The sequence below is a fragment of the Antechinus flavipes genome, chromosome 4, assembly GCF_016432865.1.
Source record: "Antechinus flavipes isolate AdamAnt ecotype Samford, QLD, Australia chromosome 4, AdamAnt_v2, whole genome shotgun sequence".
In the NCBI taxonomy this organism is placed as follows: domain Eukaryota; kingdom Metazoa; phylum Chordata; class Mammalia; order Dasyuromorphia; family Dasyuridae; genus Antechinus; species Antechinus flavipes.
Window position 1 is genome coordinate 66611101 of NC_067401.1, and position 24909 is coordinate 66636009.

Sequence of the window (24909 nt, forward strand, 5' to 3'; positions counted from 1 at the left end):
ACCAAATAACACAGGATGTAGGCACTCAGCATGAACATACACACATACGCACGTGCGCGCATACACACACACACACACACACACAGATATTCTTTTGGAACAAGAATATCTGAGGAAAAAAGATTAAGATTAAGTAGTTTGAATATTGGATTTCAAACCACGATAAGCTGGATTTGAATCTCACTTTTGATACAAGGCAAGCTTCTTAACTTTCTAAAGCCTCAGTCTTCTCATATGTAAAATGGAGATAACAGCTATAGTATCTATTTCCCAAGCTTGTTGTGAAACTCTAATGAAAATATTTTGAAAATTTGCACTATAGAAATATTACTTTTTATTAAGATCAGGGGTTCTTAACCTGGAGTCCATGAACGTGTAAAAAACCATTTTTTATAAAGCATCTCAATATAATTGGTTTCCTTTATACTCTCGTGTTTTTTATTTTATGTTTTTAAAAGCATTGATCTGGTCCTTAAGTTCATCAAACTGACAAATATGTTCCATGACTCAATAAAGGTTAACTTCTGACTTAGTTTTCTCTCCAGTGTATATGTATGGGAATGGGGGTGGGGATGGAAAGGGATTCAAATTTAAGGTAGAGTGGAAAGGACATTGTAATTATCATCAAGTTGCCTGTGTCATTTTAAATTAAGTCGCTCCTTCCTCTAGGCCTCAGTTTCCTCATCTGTAAAACAATCCTGAACAAGATGATCAACAAGCTATCCTAGTGAGCTTCATTGTATTTGGTCTTCAGTGAGGGCAGGTTCTGCTCTCTATAACTACAGTTGAGTGTCCCTTTTTCCTCCTGTCAGTGTCCTAATATGCTTGAGGACATAAAGTCCATTCAGCAGTTGAGGCTTAAGAATACTCTCTTTATGGCCAAAGGTGAGGTACCCATCTCTATTTGTACTTTGAAGACAAAAGAAAACAATGATTGTAACAAGTGGGCACACATCTGTGAATGTCTGCACATTTTTGAGTGACAACCACATATATACATATACTCATATATCACCTTCTGTAGTCTGGGAAAGATTGTCAGAACCTACAATTCCATGGCAATAGGTTTAAGTGTTTCCCAGGACCACACAGCTACTAATACATATAAGTGACCCGAGGCAGATTTCAACCAAAATCTTGCTGACTCTAGGCCAGGCTCTCTATCTGTTGCATTATCTAGCTGCCTCAAGAATAGATTCTACATCTAATAACTTCATTCTCATTATTTTGATATTTGTTTGAATTGATTCTCAAGAGGAAAAAAAAACTACATTGGAGTGAATGGATAGGTCTCTGATGGTCACAATTATAGGCACTGTGACTTCTGGGTGGAGAAGGTATTTTGAAACTGGGGATCTTGCCATCTTGCCAACCCTCCTTCATAGGATCATGACAGAATTCCAGTGTAAGGGCACCATTGACGTGCATTTTACAGATGAGGAAACAAAGGTCCCAGAAAAGTTAAAATATCTTGTCCAGGATCACACAGTTAGTAAGTCTTTTAGAATTCAAACTGACTGATTTCAGGTCAGGTGCCCTGTCTGTTATGCCAGCTATTTGCCTTAGTAATTTCTTAAGTATCACACAGCAAGTATATGTTATAGACAGGGTCTTAATGCAGGCCTTCTTCACTCCAAGACCTGAGTCTCTAACCCTTATTCCACCCTGCCTCATGAATTTCTCTGTTGTGGTACAGTTATGAAATGCATCTGAGAAATATCAATCAATCAATAAAGAAGCATTTCTTAGCTGCCAATGGACTGCCTAATTGTCTAGGGATATAAAGAAAAAAGTAAGACATCCTTTGTCTTTAAGGACTCACATTTTATGGGACAGACAGCTTATAAGTCTCTAGCTGAATACAAAATATTTGCAAAATAAGTACAGTCATTTGGAGGGGGAAGCGGAAGGCAGGGAGGGAGCTTTAGAAAAGGCTTCCTATAGAAGGGGATGTTTGAGTTGAATCCAGAAGCACAGATGTATTTACTTCCCAGACTGGGGGCTGCTCTTGTGTTCTCACCATCGTGGAATTGGCTGGATTGCTAACTCCTAAGACTCCTTGTTAGTCTTCCATGAGGCTGGTTTTGACTGACACCTCTCCAACCCACCCGATCTCCCTCCCCTCTACCCACCTCAGTGTCTAAGAAGTCTACTCTAGGAGGTAAGAATAGGAAGGACTATAACATACCCAATAAAGCTAAGACTGTTTCTTGTTTTCTGAAAATTTTTGAAAGAGGTGAGGTTATGTACCTATGACACCGGTGATGGACCACCAGACTTGGAAGGCAAATACATAGATACCCATTTATACTTTTAACAAGGCATTTATGTATGCACTGACATTTGCACAAAGATGTACTATTCATATGAACATTCTCATGTCTCATTATCAGAGACAAACATTTCTATACAGACCTTTGATATTCTTAGTCCTGAATTTTGCGTTTCCCTAAGATAAAGGAATTCAGGACCTAGGTTAAAAGTAAGAGAAAGGAGAGGAAGATAGAACTGGAGGGTAATGAACTAGACCAGGAAGACAAAAAGTGGCTTCAGTTTAGATAGAAATGATGGGTTTAATCTTGGGCACAGCACTAAGTGATAACCTAGTCAATCAATTAAACAATAAGATTTCATTTATTTATTTATTTATTTTTAAATTTAAATTTAATTTTATTTAATAATGACTTTGTATTGACAGAATCCATGCCAGGGTAATTTTTTTACAACATTATCCCTTGCACTCGCTTATGTTTCGATTTTTCCCCTCCCTCCCTCTACCCCCCCCCCCCAAGAGGGCAAGCAGTCCTATATATGTTAAATATGTTGCAGTATATCCTAGATACAATACATAACAATAAGATTTTATTAAGCGCCTACTAGTGTTGAGTACCATGACAGGTGCTAGGGAAGTAAAATCAACAGTGAATTGATCCTGGTCCTATTGTAGCTTAAAGTTTAGGGCTGGAGTGGGAAGATGTGGGGAGATCAAAAAAGATACACAATTTATTTTGGGTGAGGGGCAAGTACTAACAGATGGGAAGATAATAGAATTGGGACTTACAGAATTACAGAGAGGACTCGTACTTCTGCTGTGAGGGCTTGCAGAGCCATTTAAGGGCTGCTTATCCTTCTTGGGTACTCACCTTCACCCAACTTTAATCTGTGACTTCAAGAATTATGCACAATAATCACATCCTAGTAAACCATCTTGACAGATAGGCTAAACCAGGTTGAGGGTAATTAATAGGTCTCAGATCCGTGGGTGAGTCAGGGGCATGTCTACTCCAAGCATGTAGTGGCATGAATTTCCATGCAGAATGGACAGATGAGATCAATTTGTTCCAATGACCTGGCCCCATTGGTGACACAAGATCATCTATTGTACCTTGGACCATCACCAGTTGTCTTGACTTTTGTCCTATTACTGGGCTTTGATGACTCAGGAAGAACCAGAGAGGCTGACAATTTTGTACAACCCTGCCTCGCTTAAATCCAATTAACATGCAAATGAAGACTTCACCTATGATGTCATGAAGGATGAACAGCAACCAGCAATGGTTCCATAGACCAAGGAATTTCATTGCTGCCATTTTTTGCAGCATTTTTACTAGTACTGGGTAGGGGAAGGGAAGTGATTATTCTGGGTGGTGTTGTGGAGAGAAAGAGAAACATCAGCACCAGCCGTGGCTCTAGGAAGTTCAGCGGAATTTGTACAAACTATGGAAGCAGATTGAGAAAGAAGGAATAGATTTGTTTCAAGAAAGTCAAACTCTGGAATAAAGTGATAAATGTAGGCTTGAGCTAAGGGGAAAACCCCTTAGTTTGCTTTTGGCTGGATCTTCAAGCAGACTAGGCTTGACCACTTGTTGGGCCTGGTATAGAGGGAATAATCTTGTGAGGGTATAAATGGGACTAAATGACACCAGAATCATTTCTGGTAGGGCACAAGTCCTCTATATTTCCTGTCACTCAATAAATATCTGCCTTTGAAACTAGCCTGGATATGTGGTTTCTAAAAGGCCAAAACTGGCTTTCTGGGGCAGGTGCATAAGGGTCTCAAAGGTGAGACTGTTCCTCACAATTATAGAGGAAGAAGCTTTAAATCAGCCTGGGATAGTAGCTGGGGTGGTTCCTGGGGATACTAGAGTCTTTTTCATTCTAGTCTTTCCCCCCTTAAGGCAATTGGGGTTAAGTGACTTGCTCAGGGTCACATAGCTAGAAGTGTTAAGTGTCTGAGGCCAGATTTGAACTCAGGTCCTCCTGACTTCAGGGCTAGTGCTCCGTCCACTGCCCACCTAACAGCTCCTCATCAAAGTCTTGTACCACTTCCAAGGGTTCCAGGACACTGCCATCTCCCTGTCACGCCACCTCCTTCCTATTTTGTCTGCACCCTTCTGAGATGACTTTTGAAAGAAAACAATATCCATTTACTGTTTGTTTTTCAAGTGCTTAGCCCGAGGATTCTATGACAAAAGTGAAACAGTTCCTATCCACTAGGAGTTTATATTCCAGTGTAGGCAACAATGTGTGCATTAATAGATAGAAGATATATACAAAGTAGACACTATCATACTCTTCACAATCCCACTTGGGGTTTTCTTGGCAAAGATATTGCAATGGTTTGCCAATTCTATCTCTAGCCCATTTTATAGATAGGAAAACTGAGGCAAATAGAGTTCAGTAACCTGCCAAGGATCACATAGCTTGTAAGTATCTCAGGCTAGATTTGAATTCAGACCCCAGACCCAATGCTCTATCCACTCTGCCACTTAAAGACTATACAAAATAATTTTAGAGAGCATAAGGCATTAGCAGCTGTGTCTGGAAGTGGGGATGAGGGAGTCAGGGAAGTGCCCCTACTTCCTTTGGAAGATGGTGGCTAGAGTTGAATTTTGAAGGAAGTCAGGGATTCCAAGAGGAAGAAATGAGGAAGGAGCATTCCCTTCAGAATTTACAACCAGTGCAAGCTTGGACAGTCCAAGCAAATAAGCCTGGGTAATGTGTAATATATAGAAAAATGAAAATGATAAAGGGATATGTTGTGGCAACTCAACAGTTCATCCTAGAGATAATGAAGGTAAGTAGGTTCTCCATTATGCTTTTTTTTTTCATATTATATTCACCTTATCTGTGTGATTATGAACTATGAGGACAGGTCCTGGGACAAAGGTCTTTTAATCTTTTAACCCATGATTTCAATATTGTCAACATTTATTTGATTGAATGGTATAGAAAATTAGTGATTCTCTTTTTCTGGCTTTTCTACCTATTTCTGAAGGCCATCTTTTCTCCCTTTAGCCATATGTAACTCCTGGGACTTAAAAATCAAAGAATAAGAGACCCAGATTGTGTAGTATTTAAAATAATTTTTTAAAAAAGAATGCTAAATTTGGAATTAAAAGCCCTGGGTTCAAATTTTGATTTTGACAATTTCTACCTGTGGGACTTTGGACAAATTGCCTTTCTCTGGGCCTATTTTCTGATCAATAAAATTAGGTAGATTGGGCAAATGCCTTCTAAAGTCCTTTATGCCTCTAACTCTATAATTCCCTATGTACCACTTGTATTTTCTTTCCCCCTAACAACTTGTAGACTTATCCTGCTAGGACTAGTAATTGTGATATTTTATTATTCAATCAAAACAATTCCAGAGAAAGGTTGAAATAGTGCCATTTTAACTCTAGATGTGCATGTTAGTGGGTGCTTCTCTATGTTAGCAATCTGACTGATATGAGACCTTTTATCCAGTTCAGATGATCTTGAAGGGCCCTTCCAGATTAAAATCCATGATTTACTATGAACCTGGAAAATTAGCGAACTTTTTTGCTTCAATTATTCTTCAGGTACCTCATCCCTCTATTAGATTTTCTTTCTTTTTAAGAAATTTTTTGATATCTTCTGCTATTACATCATCTAAATTTATCTTGATATTCTTCCTTTTCCCTTCTCCCAGAGAGCCATTCTACAAAACAAGAATTCTTAAAAATCAAAAGAGAAAGAAGAGAGATAGAGAAAAAAGGAAAACCACTCAGGACATTCAAAAAATCTGAATGTATATGCAATGTTCCATTCTCAGGCATCTGCCTCCTCTTCAAAAGAGTAGGAGGAGGTGAGGGAGCATTTTCAGCCAAGCCTCTCAGAACAAATCTGGGGTGAGAGAGGAAGAAAAGTATTGTAGTCTCTTCACATATTCCTTTGACTAATAGGTCAGACTTCCAAGATCCTTGACTTCCAAGGATCAAAGATTTGATTTTTCATGGGCATCCTAACAGTATCCTTGGAACAAGTGTCTTGTAGCGTGTTCTGTCTACATTGGGAGCCATTATAAGGCATATCTCAAATCTGGAAATTCCAGAAGCACAGTTTGGGTGCTTATGCTTACCTGGTCATTCATTCTTTGAGTCAGCAGACATGTCTAATGCTTTTCTATTTAGGGAGTTCCAGTTTAGGGGATTTAGAACCTTGGTCATTGATTCTTCTGTGGCTTCTTTTTCTCACTCATTGCTCTATTACTGGTTAAAATCTCTTGTCTGTTTCCTAGATTGGTTCCTCACCTATATTGCACAGGACCTGATCATTCCTTGCTATTTGTTTGCCACTTCTAGCATTGGAGGAATGGACTGAAGAATAAACAACATTCTTGTATCTTCCATTTCACCCTCTTGTTTTCTAGCTGCTTAAGTGCTGCATCCTCAGCCATTCTTAACTATGAGCCAATCCCCTTCTGTATTTTTTGTTCTCTTCTTAAATTTTGTGAGCACACCAACTTTTGGAAATTTTACAGGCAGGACTTCCCAGAATATGAAACTTCTGGCTTATTCCTTCACTTGAGCCATACTATTAGTCTTTTTGGATCATTGAGATCTGTCAGAGTTTTTGTTCCAGGGACATGACATCAGTGAATTAGGGTCAATTTCACACCAAATATTAGGATAGATTTAGGGAAGTATAATAAATCTTTCAGGTCCATTATTTTTATTATGCCATTTTTGCAGTATACAAAATTCACCTTAATACATACTTCACTTACTGATTTACACAGAGGGGAGAACTACCTGTGAAAAAGGCATAGAGTAGAAGAGGAAAGCAGATATTATTTTCCAGATGCGGAAACACAGAAACAAAGAGATTAAATAGCTTGAAATATCTTGCTCAGAGTCTCCAACACAAAATAATGGAGCTGGAAATATAATCAGATTTGTCTTATTTCCTTTCCTGCACTTTTTCCACCATAGTACTTCTGGAAATCTTGTAATACTCGGTATAATACTATGCTATTATGGAAATATTCTATATGTTTATCCAATTAGGCCCACTGCTAGGTAGAACTATCACTCTGAAAGCTAGGGCCAGTGCCAGTTATGCTAATACTATTTTAAACTGGATATTCATAGGGAAGCAAGAAATGAGCCAGCTGTCATTCTGTCTGCCCCTAGCTCCATTTCCCTAATAAGATTGAAGTAACTAAGGTTTCATTTACTGACAGATTGAGCTCCAGACAATTGTACAGCTTTCTGGAAATAGGTTTTTTATTTTGAAAGATACTAACCAAAATAGTTGTCCTCCAAAATATTTAATGGCTCTGTAAATTTAAAACCAAATCCTTTTGGAGAGCTTTATAAGAGTCTGTTTCAATGGCAAAGCACAGATGGACATTTATACTTCTCAAAAATGAACATTTTTCAATTAGGAGGTTTGCTAGATGTTAATGTCCTGTGAAAAATGTCTCTGCTGTGTTGTCATTTAGCCGGTCACACAAGTGACATTCTTGGGGGTTCACCTCTTTTGTTTGTTCTGTTCCTCTTTTTTTTGGCCACAGCTTTTTTTCCCTGGCTGTAGGAGTTTGATTGCCTAATGTATGCTCAGGGCAAAGACTGAAAGAATTGTTTTATGCAGTCAAGTAGGGATGTGGGTGGGGTGAGAATTTAAAAGAACACTGTGTTCCAAGAAATACAGTAGTCACAAACAGGTCTCAAAAAGCACATTTAGATCTGGTGTTTAGTATTGCCCCCATTTCCTGTAAGATCTAAGTGCCTGGAGAGTACAGTCCACATAGCAACAAAGAAATATACCTGCCATATCACACCAGCACCAGCTGTCCTTCCACCCACTCTCTCCCAACCCCCCTCAGTTCCAAAAATACTCCTCTCCATAGATATTAGTTATAATCTTGAAACATAAAGGTATATTCATGAGGGAAATTTATTAGTTTATCAAATGTAAATTATCCCCTAAGATAAAACCCTTAAAAGTCATGCTCCTTTTTTCCCCCCCACATAGACATCTTCCTTGGGAAGAGGTGTTATTCCGTTTTGAATTTTAGTGTTAAGAAGCCCTTTTCTGGGAGTCACCGGATCCAATAAGTATGTTTATCTGGTGGTTGGGGAATAAAGGGCAAGTTAGATTAAAATCAACTGCTAATTTTTTTCTAGTCCCTATTAGCTCACTAATCTTTGCCCATCTGACATTTGGTTTTTATCAAGCTGCATTCTTTTTTCTATCCTTTAATGGCATATCTCTTAGAAACAGCTTAATGGATGTGAATGGACTAAAAGTGGGTCCCTTTGGGGGTTAAGGAGAGCCAGATGCTGTTTCTCCTTTCTGAATTTCTCTTGTTTGTACAGGAAATATGTCTTCACTAATCAAGGATGGAGTGGGAACTAATGAAAAAAAATCAAATGAAGATAGCCTCACTGAACCTGATCTAAAACTATATTATAAAGCAGCAGTCACCAAAACCATTTGGTATTGGCTAAGAAATAGACTAGTTGATCAGAGGAATAGGTTTGGTTCACAGGACAAAACAGTCAATAACCATAGCAATCTAGTGTTTGACAAACCCAAAGATCTCAGCTTTTGGGATAAGAATTCACTGTTTGACAAAAACTACTGGGAAAAATTGGAAATTAGTATGGCAAAAACTAGGCATTGCCCCTCACTTAACACTGTATACCAAGATAAGATCAAAATGGATTCATGATCTAGGCATAAAGAATGAGATTATAAATAAATTAGAAGAACATAGGATAGTTTACCTCTCAGACCTGTGGAGGAGGAAGAAATTTGTGACCAAAGAAGAATTAGAGATCATTATTGATCTCAAAATAGAAAAAAATTGATTAGATCAAATTAAAAAGCTTTTGTACAAACAAAACTAATGCAGACAAGATTAGAAGGGAAGCAATAAACTGGGAAAACATTTTTACAATTAAAGGTTCTGATAAAGGCCTCATTTCCAAAATATATATAGAATTGACTCTAATTTATAAAAATCAAGCCATTCTCTAGTTGATAAATGGTCAAAGAATATGAAAAGACAATTTTCAGATGAAGAAATTGAAACTATTTCTAGTCATATGAAAAGGTGCTCCAAATCATTATTGATCAAAGAAAGGCAAAGTAAGACAACTCTGAGATACCACTACATACCTCTCAGATTGGCTAAGATGACAGGAAAAGATAATGACAAATATTGGAGGGAATGTGGGAAAACTGGGACACTGATGCATTGTTGGTGGAATTGTAAACGGATCCAACCATTCTGGAAAGCAATTTGGAATTATGTTCAAAAAATTATCAAACTGTGTATACCCTTTGATCCAGCAGTGTTACTACTGGGCTTATATCCTAAAGGGATCTTAAAGAAGGGAAAGGAATAGTATGTGCAAGAATGTTTGTGGCAGCCCTCTTTGTAGTGGCCAGAAACTGGAAATTGAATGGATGCCCATCAAATGGAGAATGGCTGATGGTATATGAATGTTATGGAATATTATTGTTCTGTAAGAAATGACCAGCAGGATGATTTCAGAAAGGCCTGGAGAGACTTACATGAATTGATGCTGGGTGAAATGAGCAGGACCAAGAGATCATTATATACTTCAACAACAATACTATAGGAGGATTAATTCTGATGGAAGTGGCTATCTTCAATAATGAGAGAATCCAATTCAGGTTCAATTGATCAGTAATGAACAGAGCCAGCTACACCCAGCAAAACAACACTGGGAAATGAGTGTGGACCACAATGTAGCATTTCCACTCATTCTGTTATTGTTTGCTTGCATTTTTGTTTTTCTTCTCAGGTTATTTTTACTTTCTTTCTAAATCAGATTTTTCTTGTGCAGCAAGATAACTGTATAAATATGTATACATATATTGTATTTAACATATACTTTAACAGATTTAACATTTATGGGACTACCTGCCATCTAGAGGAGGGGGTGGAGGGAAGGAGGGGAAAAGCTGGAACAGAAATTTTTGCAAGGGTCATTGTTGAAAAATTACCCATGCGTATGTTTTGCCAATATATAAGCTATAATAATAATTAAAAAAAGGATGGAGTTCCGAGAGCTGCTTAAGGTAGCCAGATCAATTTTCACCAATCAGTGGGAACATATTTTTGGGGGACTGGGTATTGGACTAGGTGTGGCTACCAGGTCCTCCTTTGTTGTACTAACCACCCCAAATTAAGAAGAGCAGTTTTCTCAGTGAAAATGCCCTATACCAATGAAATCTCTTCTATTAGATTGTAATGTACTTGAGAGCAGGAATTATCTTTTTAACCTGTATTTCTATCTGTAGAGATTAACATAATGGCAGGTACATGGCAGGTAAATGTTTATCCACTGGCTATTTACTAGATATCTTCCATGAGAATGGCCAATATTAAATGCCCCATTGTTTTGCTCAATATTCATAGAGGAATATCAAACAAATATCTGCATTGTTGTAAGAGTTGTATGATTTTATATGAAACATACATAAGAAATAGTTTGTTAGAAGCAGATTTAAAGGAGGAATGGCCCTTAAGGTATTATTTTGCTCTCTAAAATCAAATATTCTTTATAATCAACAAACTGTAAGGTCAGTGGAATTTTGAAGTCTCTGACTCCCTCAGTCAATTGAATGACTGTAAAAATGTGGCATGATAAAGAATATAATTTAAAAAAGCCTATTTGTTTCCTTCTCAGACCTTCCACAAGTATTCTACTGATGCATGTGTAGATAGAGTATAACCAGAAAGCTTTTGTAGAGTCAGTTAAGTGAATCTACGAGAATGACAGACTTTCTTCTTCCTCCTCTTTTTCTTTCAGAAATTATTGATTATAAGAGATGACTCTTTTAAAGAGGGGAATGGATGAAATATAGGAGGAAATCATTGGTGATACAGAGACAACAAGGCAGCATAGTGGATAAATTCTTGGGTCTGGAGGGCTTGAGTTCAAATATATCTCAGATACTTACTAGCTATGTGACCTTAAGTCACTTAAATCTCAGTTTACCTTAGTTTTCCCATTTGTAAAAGGAGAATAACAAGAGCACCTATCTTTCAGGGTTGTTGTGAAAATCAGATGGAATATTAATTTAGAATCTTTAGCACGGTACTTGAGAAATATATATATATATATATATATATATATATATATATATTCATACATACATATATAAAAAGTTCTATATAAATGTTAACTACTGTGGTTATTATTAATATTATTCTTTAAAACTAAATCTATTTATAAAAACAATTTAAAATAATTATAAAACTTTAAAGGTAGAATATGTGTTACAGACTACTTTATTTGAGTTTTTCCATTTGTATATGAAGTGACCTAGGTCACTTTGCCTGAGAAATGTGGTAGATCCTCCCAGACTGATACTCTTTTTGGCACACTTCTTTGGCTACCTCTGTTAGTTTTAGTTATGTCATATTGCATTAAATAGAACAAAGTTTTCCTACTTACTTAATAGATGTAATCACTGGGCAGATAACTGACTTTTCTATCTGGGTGAACATTTTGCTTCCACAGAGATATCCTGCATGTTAGCAAATCCATTTTTAGAGTCTTCTTTGTAATCTCTGAACTCCAATAGAATGACTTCACTTTCTTTCTTCAGCTGGGTTATTCCCCTCCTACCTCCTAGGTAAGAAAGACTTCTTGTTGCTAAATAACCCTAAGTTTTCTGCTCTGCCATCCACCTCTATTGTCTAAAGAGAACATAATTACTTTGATTTATTCCCAAATTTTAGTATTTTTTTTTAAGAAGGAGCTTTAAGTGCCTCAGGTCCATTCTAATGCCGAGAAAGAAAAATTGGCCAGGTGAGAGGTTGAGGATTTGATAAAATGCTAACTTATTCCTTACTCCCAATCTCTCTCTTCACCTCCACTCCCATCATCAGTCAGGCAGAGAATTAGAGGAGCAAAGTAGAAAAAGTGTTGTTGATCTACACAGCAAGATCTCCATAACTCCTAAATTCTTCCTATCTCTTTTGCTCTCCTCTGGAACTTCTTTCTAATCTACGTAATACCAACACATCAAGACCTGCCATTTAGGCCTATGATTGAAGCTGCATATCTGGTTAATTCTATATCACCTCCTCCATTCAGATCTATTTCCTAAATGCTCTCATCTACTGAACACCTGAAAACTCCTTGTTCGCTAGATTAATGAAACACATCAAAATGTACCTTACCTTGCATAGAAATAACTAACATTCATTATCAGAAGTGGGACAAACTGAGGTCTTTTTGCCTCCAGATATTGCAATCTATTAAACCAAGTACTGAATTTACTAAATCATGCTATCTTATAGTCATTCCTGTCCTGCTCCTGATAATTACTTTTAGGTAAAATATAAGCAAATAATTCTGGGCATATTTTAAAAATATAAGCAAATAATTCTGGGTATATTTACATTTGTCAGTGAGGTGGCACAATGGATAGACTTCTGGGTTTGGAGTTAAAAGTTTATATCTGATCTCAAATTCTTACTAGCTGTATGATCTAGGGCAACTCACTTAACCCGTTTTTCTCAGTTTCCTCATCTGTGAAATGATCTGGAGAAAGAAATGGTAAACCACTCCAGTATCTTTGTCAAGAAAATCTCAGAAGGGGTCAAAGTCACACACAACTGAACAACAACAGTTATATCCTCCAGGATAAAGCTTTGGACAAGGTATCTCCTCTTTATTTTAAAAGAATACAAATATAATCAAAGAAACTTTACTAGACAATAAACAAGTAGACTTCATTTTCGTGAGAGAAGACAATAATTTATTTCTTTAGGGATAAAAGAGGAATTTCTTGATCATTAGTGGATTCCTGGAGAGTTGAGGACTTATTCTTCTAGAATAGAGTTCTTAACTGAGTGTGTCTATGGAGTCCTTTTAAATGTGTGAAAGAAAATATGTATGATTACAAAGTAAATAACTTATAATGAAAAAAAAATCTACTTTTTTTCAATTGACGTTTATGGACCCCTTGGAAATATATCTACTCACCATTTAATAGTGGATCCCATGTTAAAAATGCCTATTTTTAAGAAAGAATGTAGAGTTCTTGGGTAGTAGAATGTTGTAGAGAAGAGTAAAGGGAGAGTTCCTGGAAGCTCAATCTCCTGAGGAAAATGATGATGATGAAGTAGTTTTTTAAAGTGGAGGAGTACTAAGGGACTCAGCCAAAATACAAAGTATTTGAAAGATCTAGGCCTTACTCTTTGTTTCTGTTGTGATCCTTTTACACAGTATAGATCAATGGAAGCAGGATTACCTTTCTGGAAATCTCAAGTTTTCTTCTTTCAATATTCAATCTAGGCACTTATTATAATATTATGAAATAGGAGGCTTATATATATCTCTGGGGTGAAAGTGGATCTCACAAGAATATTGGGAACTTGCGTCTTTAGCAATGCAAGGTAATTTCCCTTGTGAAGGATACAAATGCTTAGATGGTATTTTGAGTCTAGGACCCTATGGGGAATATGGGATTCATTGTTGTGCAAAGACAATTATATTGACTGTTTATGAGCTACCATAACTAAATGTTTCTGTCCTTTTCCATGGAGTGAAATAAAGATGATCCTGTACTTGATCTATCTTGTTACATTGAATATTTGTGTGGAAAATTTTTTATCCACATCTTTGGAGATAATAAGCACAAGTTGGATTCAACTTATATTTCCTAGAAGAAAATCTGAATGGGGAAAAGATGAAGCAGAAAGATACGATTTTAGGAGAATTGTCCTTCAAGAATTAGTATGTTCTGGACCACAGGTTATACTTATATTCATCATTATTAATTTTTATTATAAAGGGTCAGTGACAGAAGCAAGATATGATTATAGGAAAATCCAACAATTTAGTTCTCTGTCGGAACTCTCATTCTGATCAAAGCAGAATAGATGATTAATTCTAGATTTGCTAACAAGAAAGTTTTCACAACATTGGAAAAACCCTGAGAGAATTGCTGTTCTGGATTTATTTCTGGGATGAAGGATGAATTGATTGGTTATATTGAAGTTACAGAAATCTTGGGAGAAAAGAATCATATCATCTTGGAGTTCATAATAGGAAAGGAAGACAAGAATAGTCAGAGGAAGACTAAGGACTTTAGCAAAGCAGGTTTTAGTAAGTTCAGAAAAAAGAAATGCCTGATCTTGAAAAGGAACTAAAGAAGAATAGAAAGCCCCTGATAAAGAATGTTCTGAACACACAATTATAAATATCTTCACTGAGCAAGAAATTGGGATGATATCTAAGAACTCAATGTGGTCACACAAGGGGCCCTTTGTTGAGTGTGGATTTTGTTAGGATACCAACAAAAGATGGGAAGAGGGATATGTAACTAAGAATAAACTGAAATTGGTGGCAAGAGCTTATAGTGTCAGCAAGGCTGAAGGCCAGAATGATATTGGGCAAAAAGAAGAAAGGGGGCTTTTAAAGCTATGTTGGGAACAAGAATATCAACAAGGGAGGGATACAGCTATTGTCTGAAGCAGATGGGGGGTAATAATACTACTACACTTCATATTATTAGAGCACTTCTTAGTTTTCAGAGTATTCTTTTAAGGTTTTTTCAATGAACATGAATCAATTTTCTCTCTCTTCCAGACTTTCCCCTCTCTTCTAAAAGAAGAGAAAAACATAATCCTGGAACTAAATATGTAATTAAAACAAGTTCTCACATTCCCATGTATATTTATATATACATGTATGTTATATATATATATATATATATATATATATTTACACACAGTGATTTATTTAGATGTTTCTTAAAGACTTAGCACAGGAAAGTGCACAATGTGACAAATAAATACAAGCATTTCCCTCTTTATTCTCCCCTACTTCACCCCTTTAAAATACTAATAATGAGAAAAATTCTTTCAATATTGTCCAATATAATTGATATTCTTATGCTTCTTATAGGAAAAAATTGCTACACTTGAAGTATATTTCTTTTAAGGATGGTTGTATATTGTGTGAAATATGTAGCAGAATTAACTAAAAAAAATAAGAATGTCATATCTCAAAGGGACTTTGCTAAGATCTAATCTGATTCCCTTATTTCATTCATTCATTTATACATACACACACATAGATGTATAAAAATATACATATATAAATGCACATAAATAAATATACAAATATCTGTGTATATATATATATATATATTTAAACACATACATATACACACATGAAATTTATCACCTCTCTGTTCTTCTGTGTTAGGATTTAGGTTGCCTATTTCATAATTTGTTCTCTAAAATTGTGAATGTATTGATCAGAATTCTTGTCTTTCAAAGCTGTATTATCTTTACAGTGTTGTTATTGGATAAACTGATCTCTAGATTCTTCTTACATCATTTTTCATCAGTTCATACAAGTCCTTTCAGGTTTCTCTGAAACAGTCCCACTTATAATTTCTTACAGTACAATATTTTCACATAATATAATTTGTTTAACCAATCCCCAACTGACTGGGGTCTTACCTTCAATTTTCATTCCTTGCTACTTTTAAAAGAGGTGTTATAAACATTCTTATACATTTTTTAAAATTTTGATCTTTTCTTCTTTCTTTAATCCCAGATGCATAAATTTAATAGTGTTAAAAATGTTAAAAGTCAAAAAGTACCTTTTTAATGTATTTTTTGCTTTCCTGAATTATAATAGAATGTTTATAGTACTTTAAGGTTTGCAGAGTACTTTATAAATATTTTATCATTTTATCCTCATAATAACCCTACATGGTAGGTGTTATTTGCTCTTTTTATAGGTAAGTAAACTAAATTGGACAGAGATTAAGTGACTAGCCCAGGATGACACAGCAACTGAATGACAGAACAGGTCATAACAAGTATAACCTCTAATGTCTAATTCAAGATGATATGCTTACCAACTACTTTCTTTTCTCAAAACCACCCTCTGAAGGAGGTGCTACAATTATTACTATCTCTGTTCTGGAAATGATGAAAATGAAATTTAGAGAGGTAAGGAGACTTGCTCTTGGTCACACAGCTTTAATGATCATCAGATCTGAGCTTTCAGTCTGATGCCCAGTTCAATGTTCTTTCTCTTATCATATCACCCATCTAAAGAGAAGAAAGCCTTCTTACTAATTTTATTTCAAACTATTAATTTAGGTGATTTTGGACAAGCTTCTAAATCTCTTAAACAAGTTTGTGTTGCCTAATTTGCAAAATAAGAGGGTAGATAAGATGATTTTCTGCATTTCATGCTCCTTGAACCACTTCTGAGAGAAAAAACACAGTAAGGTTCCCTCCCCCCATGCCCTACTTAAGTCCTTAGTAAATTAGTTTATCAGGTTTGTTTTTCAATTTGTGTTCTGTTCCTAAGAAATGCTGCATCTTTACTTCTATCTTTTAGAGTACATCATCTTCTTCAAACTTCAGACTTCAGAAAAAGTTGGAAAGACTTACATGAACTGATGCTAAGTAAAGTAAGCAGAACCAGGAGAATATTGTATACAGTAACAACAACCTTGTGAGATCATCAATTTTGATTGACAACTCTTCTCAACAATGCAATGATGATCCAAGATAGTTCCACAGGACTCATGATGGAAAATGCTCTTCCCATCCAGAAAGAGAATTGATGGAGTCTAAATGTAGCCTGAAGCATACTATTTTTACTTTATTTTTTAATCATGGTTTTTACCTTTTGTTATGTTTTTCTTTCACAACATGAATATAGTTTAAATGATTACACATATATAACATATTAAATTGCCTGCCATCTTAAGGAAGAGGGAAAAGGAGAAGAAAATTTGGAACTCAAAATCTTATAAAATAAGGTTAAAATTGTTTTTACATAGAATTAGAAAAAATAAAATATTATTAAAAATAAAAAGTCAAACATGTTAGGATCTTGAGGGGAAAAAACCCAAGTCAAACAACAAAAACTGCTCTTTCACTGCCTTTTACATGAAGGGTTTCCTGACCCTTTAGTAAATAATTCTCCTTCCTCTAATTTTTTTGGTCATGTATTTATTTTGTATATGTCCTGTGCATATTTCTTTGAGGACATTTTGTCTCTACTGATAGATTGTAAACTCCATGTGAACAGAGATTTCCAATTTTGTATCTTAACCAGCAGAGTGGTTGTTTAATAAATGTTTATTTGTTGAATGACAAATTAAAGCCTTGAAAGAATGAATATATTACAGACATATTTTTGTGAAGGATTAGGATCACTGCTGAATAGTAAGGTCATTAGCTGGTGAAATGTGGTACTATGTAGTGTGAAGACTCTTAAGATTGGTTGTATAAGAAAGGGAAAGAAGGACCTAAAAGAAGAATTTTGAAGAGATGTGATATGGTGAGTGTAGAAAATTTAATTATTTAGAGAATAAAGATCTGGGTGTAATCCTGGCTCTGCTGTTTGTCACTTATTTGCCCTGAGAGAAACCATTTCTCCTCTCTGTGAATAAATTTTCTCATTAGTAAAATGAAGGTCTGGATTAGTGGGCTCCAGAGTTTCTTATACATCTACTTGCTGTCTGAGCCTGGATATAAACTTCTCTTTCAGTCTCATCTAGGATTGCCTCCTAGTCAGAATCATTTCCAACTCTTAAACTCTTTTAAGGTCAGCATCCTCAATATTTCCTCTATCTTCATTATCTGTTTCATTATTAAGATCCTAGGAACATAGATCATGGGACCTTTTAGGAGGCATGGAAGCCCAAAGCCTTATTTTTTGTTCTTAACAACTAGGGAAACTGAGACTTGGGGAGATTAATTGACTTGCTAGTCATTGTTAGAAACTTTGTACCCAGGTCTTCTCACTCCAAAACTAATGCCCTATTTGATGCAGCACAATGCCACTGAAGCTATATAAGCAGGGAATAGTCATTAGACAAAGTACTGGATCTACAAGGACTTGAAATGTAACAGGTTTGCAGGCAGATTAAAACATGAAACTTCCTGGTCTATGTCCCCTACTTCCCATCATAGTCAGCCATTCATCTTTCTTCCTTCAAATAGTCTCCTGTAGTCTACTTAAAAAATAAACAGGAAAATTGAGAAGGGAGAGGATACTAGCAATTAGAGGGAACAGGAAAGTTTCACCAAAAATGAAACCTTTGAGCTGAACATGAGAAAGGAAAAGGATTCAAAAAACAGAGATAAATAATACAGTTTACCTGTGTCATACAAATTTAGGGTCTAATTCTAGTGAATGACATGAAACAGATTTTTTTTTGTATTCATGCAAGCAGTAGTGTTGTGTTGGAGTTAGTTCTAACTAGTTTGCCGAGCTAATTAAGAAATTTTCACTGAGTGTGTTTCAGAAATCAATAAAAATGACAAATCAGGGCTTGATTTATTGTTGGATTGATTGTCTAATACTTAAGAAAATGATAGAGAAAATGTTAAAAATACAAATTCAACTTAAAAGTGTCTTATACATTTTTCGTTTTTGGAAAGCTGGTTATCAGCACATCAGCCTACATGCATAGCTAGGATACATTGAAGTAAGTCAGTAAAAGAGTTGCATGTGATCACCTTTATCCATATTGTTCTATGGGACAAAATGCTGTTGGTGGTGCAGAAAATAGTGGGCTATGCTCTCTGGCTGAAGACAAAGAACAAGTGGGAGCTTGGATTTATATAATTGTTTTATATAAATGGTCTATCATGACCACTATTAGGCTATGGGGACAGGGAGCATGAATGGTAGCAAAAGGTATAGTTTCTAAAAATTAACAAGGTGGCCAATTCCAAGTGAGAAAAGTGGAATTTAAACTTTGGCACAGTAGCATCTCAGCAGACATTTCTAATCCCAAGTACAGCTGAATTCTGAAGCATATCAAAGTTATGTTAATAAAAATCAGTCCTATTCACCTTGAAATCTGAGACCCTGACTCTGCTACTCACTTTGAGTGATTTGGGGGAATCAATTCACTTTTATATTCCTTGTTGCCTTACATCCTCTAGACCCCAGCCTCTTAAACTGTGGTTTGCAATTCCATATGGGGTCTAATAACTGAATTATGATATATTATCAATAAATGTTTGATTTGTATATCTATTTTATAAACCTGTATAGCCAGGGACATGTAAAATTTCTTGGGCTAAAAGGGGTTATGAGTGGAAAAAGTTTAAGAAGCCCAGTCTAGGCTCATCTATTGGATGGTGTTGGTAAATATTTTCTAGCTAACTACATCTTTACATTGCATGGAGCCTTTTGACATTCAGCAATTATTCAATGCTTACACTCAAATATTTTGTAGATATTTGATGCCATGATCATATTCCTTTGTTTAGTCCAAGTAATTGATATGTCTCATATGAGTAGGTTCCCTATCGTTCCTTAATTAAAAAAAAATAGTTAATCTAAACCTAGTTAATACAAAGCTCATGTTTTTCCCCCTTTGTCTCTTGAATGAACAATTTTACTGTATTGTACACATGGTAAGGAATGTGATATGCTTGGTTTACTTCTGTATCCACAGCTTGAATTGCACTGACATATGGTGGGAGTCTGTTGTTGTGTTGATCTTCTTCTTGATCTCACTTTAATAAGTTATTAATTTTAATTATTATTAAATTAATTATTACAAAAAAATCACTTGCCATCTTGTGACTTGTTTAGGAGTCTTGTTACATATAAATCAATTCAGTTAAATTTACCTGGAATCTTCTTCTGAATTATCTTTTTGCCTATTATTTTTCTACCTTTCTTTGAAAGCTCAATTCAAAAGTTACCTTGTCCACAAAGCCTTCCCCAATTCACCTGTTAATAACAATGTCCCATTCTTGGATAACATGAAAGAATCTCATGTTTTCATACTTCTCTAATATACTTGTCATATGTCATTATATATTATTGTTATTTTTTGTGGGTTATATCCCCCACTAGATTGTAAGAGACATGAAGGCAGGAACTGTATGTTAAATAAAATTCGTACCATCAATCAATTAATAGATATTTATTAAATGCCTATGTCTCAGGCACAAAGGATACAGATATAAAAAATGAATCAATCCTTACCTTAAGGAGTTTATAATTCTAATCGAGGAAAGTACACCTATAATTATATACACAGTATATAATATATAAAGAGAAATCAGTACTAGGCAGTTAAATACAAGGTGATTTGGAAAAGTGAGCCTTGGTGGTATGGGAGATCAAAAAAGGTTTCATGTAGAAAGAGGTGCTGGGATGCTATCAGGTAGAGAGGAAGGGGGAGTTGCTTTCCCGGCATAAGACTACCACACTGCCCTGCGCACCGTATGCATTAAGCTTTAATGTTGGAGAGAAAATCTAGGGAAAAGTAGATGAGATAGAAGGAAAAGGGCTGGAAAACATTTTAAAGCTTAGCTCCTTTTTTCTTCCTTGTTTAGGCAGACAAGGTCTGAGGAAGTTCATAGGTGAATAACAGAGGCTTCTCCTAGCCTAATATTTATGAAGTTTGCAAAGCATTTTACATTTGTTAATCTGTTTTTATTCTCATTGTAACCCTGAGTTAGGTACTATTATTGTACCAATTTTTACAGTTAAGGAAATTGAGGCAGACCAAAGTTAAGAGATTTGCCCAGGATCATGCAGCTTGTGTCTGAGGCTCAAGGTACAATACTCTTTCTACAACTCTACTGAACTACCTATCCTGGAACCCTCCACTCATGTTTTTAATTTAAAAAAACATTGTATTCCCCCCATTTCACCATTATTATTCCCTGATATATGTTTATATTTCACAGAGACCTTCATCTTAACAAAGAAATATATTTTAGAAAAATCAATCAACATAATCAACACAACAGACATATCTACAACTAGAATCTACTTCCTTTTTACCAAAAGATGGGAGATGTGCTACCTTATCTCTCTTCTGGAGCCAAAATTATCAACCCAAATATTTTAAAATATACCTATGAGTCTAGGAATTCACTTGTGTTTCTTTAGTTTTTTATAAGTTGAGGTAGCTTGATTCTATAGTATGGATACTAGTAATCTATACAATGACCAAGCTGGTCCCGAAAAGTACTTGTTAGAAACAGCTCTTCTATAGATACATATGTATATGTGTCTATATATGTACACATACACAACACACATATGTTTATGCACATATGCATGCATATATATGTGTACATATACACATAGATATATAGTCATATATATATGTTTATATGAATATATTCATGCTTAACTGTAGCCAGCTTGGGGGAAGTGGGGAAGAGTAAAGAAGAAAAAAAAAAGAATAAAGTAAAAAATGCACAGCAGAGAACAAGAGCAAACACACAAGGAAGCAAAGAAAAGTTGGACTGTTTTGCATACAATGTATAGTATTTGTTATATATATATTTTAGAAACTTGTTTCATATTCTGAATCACAATTTTTTCTTTTTCTATTCTGTATTTAAGTTGTAAATAAGTAAATACATACATAAAAAACTAGATAAAATGACAAGACAGATGAATTTTGTCTTTGAGTTTCTTCTGATTCTCTGCATCAGTTTAAAGCTCCTAGTTTAGAAAATCTGTTCAAATTGGTACTATCACCAAAGAGCCTCACTCTCCCAGATCTTTCCAACTCCATCTTTGTCTCCCTTAATTCCTTTAAAATTTCAAGTCCCTTAGTTTCTGGTCTCAGGTATTAGGACAAAAGTAATCTGATAAAAATTATTCCCAGTAATTGATTTTTTTAAAAATGACCCTTGTAAATTCAAATGAATGGCTAATTGGTCCAATATGTACGAGGAACAGTAGATTTGGAATTACCTTTTTGGAATTAATTTGAATTGAACCTCAAAGCATAACTTATCCATTTGCTCTATTGTCATAAGAGTCTCAACTGCAAGCGACATTACATAATAATAGCAATAACAAAAGTTATTATAACATCAATCATAACTTCCATATTTAAATGACTTCAGATTTTGCAAGGGGTCATCATAGCCAGCCTCTCTTCTTTTATTGATGAGGAAACATGGGTCTTATAAAAGTTAAATGACTTTTCCAGGATCAAACAGCCAGTCTTAGAAAGAATCCATACCCCAGTTTTCCTTATTCCAAGTTCAAAATTCTAAGCATTATAACCTATCACATTGTAGATGAAGAAAAAGGAGGATAAGAAAGATTAAATGAATTGCTCATTTAATCTAATCCTGGGAAGTGATTGTTCCCACATTCACTGTAGCCTTTTGGTCCCCAAATGAGCATACATGTATTGATCAGTACATCATTATATGTGTTGATATACATATCAAGGGGGAATAATTCATATCATACTTCATGTCTTTCAATATTTTCCCAGGAGCTCTTGTTTCTTCACTCCTTAAATAAGGCAGTATTCAAAATATGTATTCTTCACTTCCCTAAATATCAATAGAATGGATTGTTGGATGTTTTTTGGGACAATTTTATCCCATTCTTGTCATTTTTCTCTCATTGACACTCCTCTCCCCTTCACTTTTAGTTCTCACTAGTCAGACATAAACAGCAGCTCTCTGGAATTATGTGGTACTTTAAGAAGAAGAAGAAGAACAACAACAACAAGAACAATAACAGCAACAATTCAACTTTTTTCATTGGAATTATTGATCCAAAGACTTTAGCATATGAGAAGTCAATTTTCTCTTAGAGCTTGGTTCTGGAAATTTTTTTTGTTACTCCTAGTATTTATCTACAGAAGATTATTGCAAAAGTTGGTATTTTAAAACTTTAAGAAGAAAGATTCTGGAAAGATGGCAGAGTAGGGCAGAAAATTCTAACTTCTCCCACCCCTAGGACTAGGCATGACTAATTAACAAGCTCTTATTAAAAAAAAAAAAAGCAGGCAAAAGAGAAAGAACCCAACTATAAAAAGATACTAAGGGAATAAGGAAGACTAGAGTTCCTCTTCAGAGGAAGATACTGAAGTTAAATGTCTCTTCTACCTTAAAGAGTAATGTTAAATGGTTACCTGCCCAAAAAGAAGTCATAGAATTCAAAAAAGACTTTAAAAATCAAATGAGAAAGAGAGGAAAAACGAAAACAAAATGCAAATCCAATTCAAGAAAACCAAGAAATTTACAAAAAGAAAGTCAACCAATTAGAAAAGGAGATCTAGAGTCTTAAGGAAGAAAATGACTCTTTGAAAATTAGAATTGGGCAAGAGGAAGTCAGTGAAGTTATAGAGATCAAAAGACCAAGAAACATTTAAACAAAATATAAAGAATGAAAAAATAGAAGAGAATGTGAGACATTGCATAAGAAAAATAATAAATCTGGAAAACAGATTAAGAAGAGAAAACATAAAAATAACTGGACCTGAAAGTTATGATAAAAAAAGAATCTTAACACAATGATAGAAGAAATAATTAAAGAAAATTGTCCTGAAATGATGGGACAAGAGGGGAAAGTAGAAATAGAAAAAAAAATCCACCAATCAATACCTGAAAAACAAGGAAAAAACACAGGCATATCATTGTTAAGTTTTGAAGCCCTCAAGTCAAGGAGAAAATTTTACAAGTAGCAAAAAGTTCCAATTACAGTTCTATCGATCAGTGCCTAAAATAAAAAACCACAAGTCTTGGAATAGTTTGAACTGACAAAAGAACTAGGGTTGTGGATGAAAATATTATACCAAAAATTAAGTATAATACTGAATGAAAAAAGAGTAGACATTTAAGGAACTATCAGATTTTCAGGATTTGATATCAAACACACCTGAACTCAATAGAAGAGCCAACATCAAAGAATAATTATAGGGGACTCAATAAGGACAGATTATTTATGTTTTATATATGGAAATGTAAACCACATGTCTAAGGCTGTTATTAGTAATTGAATAGTCCAAAAGAAAGATTGGGATAGTGGGTTGAGTATAATGTGACTCTAAAAAGCAAAATTGTGTAGGAAATGGTAAAAATCATTAATTATGCTATATGTAAGATATCCAAGAGCAAGAACTGATACAAAGGAATTAGATGGGGAAAAAGGCTGATTGTTCTGAATTATGCTCACATCAGGAATGAATTAATGGGAAATCAATACATATACCTTTCAAAAGCTATAAAGAAATAAGATGAGGAAGGAATAGGATAAATCAGGGTGCAGAAAGGTGTATAGAATAATGGGAGTGGGATAAGATGTGTAGATTAATAGAAGTGGGATAAGGTGTGTAGATTAATGGGTGTGGAATAAAGAGGAAGGGAAAAGATGGGGGGGGTGAAGATAAGGGAGGGATCTTTAGGAAGAGGGAGGTTAAATAACAGCAAAGCAAGTTAATGTATAGAAGTAAACTAGAAGAGTTAGCAAGGATAGGAAATGAGATATGTACAAATACAATAACCATCAGGAGTAGAATTTTTAGAAATAAAAAAAGTTAAGAGTAGTAACCATTGATCTCAGACAAAATCAAAGTTAAAAAAATTAAATCAAGAGAAATCTGCATTATATATTAGCCATGTTAATTTTTAGAAGTATATCATATATATGTATGAATATATAGGTATATATAGGTCTATATAGACATGTATGTGTAACAATATCTATATATATATACACACATATCTATGCTTAATTATAGCTTCTTTGTATGGAGATGAATGAAGGAAGAAAGGGGAAAAAAGAATAAAGCAAAAAGTACACAGCTGAAAGCAAAAAAAACCTACAAGGAAGAAAA

The 24909-nt window shown here is 35.0% G+C and overlaps 1 long non-coding RNA gene across 1 annotated transcript in view; it reads left to right on the plus strand.

Moving 5' to 3' along the window:
* LOC127559467 (uncharacterized) overlaps positions 1-19862 on the plus strand; it is a 33181-nt gene extending 13319 nt beyond the window's left edge. Inside the window, exon 3 of the long non-coding RNA XR_007953137.1 lies at positions 16665-19862. This is a non-coding gene — a long non-coding RNA (uncharacterized LOC127559467). The remainder of the gene's footprint in view (positions 1-16664) is intronic.
* Positions 19863-24909: the final 5047 nt, after the last annotated feature.